Genomic DNA, 2,386 nt, shown 5'->3' on the forward strand with positions numbered 1-2,386 from the left:
ATCGATCGCCGTGCGGTCACATCTCGCCACGCGTTCGAATTGGACAGTGGGCAGGGCAAAGACGACGATTTTCGATAATTTATTACTCGTTAACTATTGTGAAAATTGCAAATGGTTCAGGACTTTTCTGTTCATCTCGATCCGTTCTACCTTCTCACGAGCTCTGGCACAAATGTTGTGACTCACCCTGTATACCTAGACTGTTCTTTTGACTCTTACACTTAACTTATTAATTAATTTAATTGTCTGACTCATTATCCCCCTACTTATTTATTTATTTATTTATTTATTTGTACTCCTAATAAATGCTAGATTTGACGATATGAATTTGCTGTCACAAACTCATGTACTCATCCTGTTTCGGCATAAAATTAAATTGTTCAGTCAATATTAGGTACGTTTTTCATCTTTTCTCCTATGTAACACAAACTTATGTACAAACAGTTCTTTACTTTATATTGCGTTTGTACCTTGAAATTTGTTTCCAGATTGTATTTGAAAAGGACCTGATAAGAAGTCGAAACGTTGTAACTTAAATATATATCTTTTATGCCAGTTTGGTCGAATTTTTTCAAGAAACTTCCTCGTGTTAAGCTACCACTGGCGACAATAAGCCTCACTCAATTGGTTTAATTGTTTTTCGTTTTTATTGTTATTTTAACATCAAAATTCCGCAGCAATCAAGTATGAGTATTTGTAAATTACTTCCAGATACGCTTCAGCAAGTCGCACGCTAGAATCGTCGGCTGCAAAAGTGCTAAAATATGAATATTTCTAAAAATCTCTTAAAAAATCTAAAAAATCTCAAGAAAACTAAAAATATAGAAATTGCGTAATTTTGTGCGCGCATCAATGCTTTTATCTATCTCCATAGTTCGATATGCGATCTTTATCAAGAACCGAGGGGGAATTCCAACCGGGATACGTGAGGCAAGTGGCGTTCGGCCACGTGCGTATTGTATCGCGACGAACAGCCACGCACAGTGCACACGCGTGTGCATACGTGCGTAAGTTCACGCTGGCACTTGGGCACGTGCTTCTTATTCCTCCTCTGTTCGGCTTCGTGTCTCCATAGTGCATCGTTAAATACTTGGCCGTGAGGGACAACCCTCGTACGTGCGCGGGAAAGAAATTCTTTGGCCTGTCTCGCATGACTCCTTTGCATTCCCGATCAAGCGTTGGCGATGCATAATCCTCTAGTTGCTCGCCAACCCCGTGAATTGTCGACTATTGAACTTGACAGAATATTCATTATTCATTACGCTTTTTGTTTTCGCCACAGGACTCTCACCAGGCACGATGAGGTTCTCTTATTTAGATTTTTGTATGTAGGGGAAGGTATCGGACAGTTGCTGATATCAGACAAGTATAGTTCCTGCACTGACAGAGAAAAATAGTTGCAGTTACTACAATCTCACGACTTATGATATGGTTGTCATAAACCAAAACGAGCCTTTAATTTGGTAAAGTATACTATAAATATTGTTAATCGACCATAACTGGCAGTGTGTTTTTCAACACAGAAAATTTATTGCGCAAAAACCCTGGCCGAGGTAATATTTTTCTTTGAAATTAAAGAAGCTGAATTATTTTTCTTTAAAATTAAAGAAGCTTAATCATTGTTAGTCATTTACTGGCGTTAAATAATTCTTGATGTTATAAATATTGCAATAACAAAAGTAAAATTTCGTATAATTATAACCTATATGTAGTTATAATAGTAATAATCATATTTATATTGGAAGTAATATTCCCCGCTTTTTATTATACGTATATATATACGAGGGTGAGTAAAAAATTATCCGCACTTTTCGTTCTGCAATTTATTTACACAAAAATAGGGGTTCAATATGTACGTCATTTTTCAACATAATCTCCTCCCTTGACAATGTACTTGGTCCAGCGGTGCACAAGCTTATGCGTATACCTTCCGAGAAGAAGGTTTTCGGTTGGTCGCAAAGCCACTTTTGCACCGCTTCCTGCACGTCTACGTCTGTAGAAATTTGACGACCTCGTAAAGCATCCTCGAGCGGCCGAAACAGATGAAAGTCGGAGGGAGCAAGATCTGGGCTTGCAGGAAGCGGTGCAAAAGTGGCTTTCTTCTTGGAAGAAATGTACCTTCTTCTTTGGAAGCGATACGCTTGTGGACCGCTGGACCAAGTGCATTGCCAAGGGAGGAGACTATGTTGAAAAATGACGTACATATTGAACCCCTATTTTTGTGTAAATAAATTGTAGAACGAAAAGTGCGGATAATTTTTCACTCACCCTCGTATATTGCGTTCACTGTGTTCATTGGTTACATCACTTTTCACTCGTAAAAAATAGTACAAGAAAAAATTTTTCAAAGAAAAGATAAGTAATCTTATACACTCAAAAAAAGAAT

Source organism: Vollenhovia emeryi, unplaced genomic scaffold, assembly GCF_000949405.1.
Source record: "Vollenhovia emeryi isolate VEMERY1.0 unplaced genomic scaffold, V.emery_V1.0 DF939481.1, whole genome shotgun sequence".
Taxonomy (NCBI): domain Eukaryota; kingdom Metazoa; phylum Arthropoda; class Insecta; order Hymenoptera; family Formicidae; genus Vollenhovia; species Vollenhovia emeryi.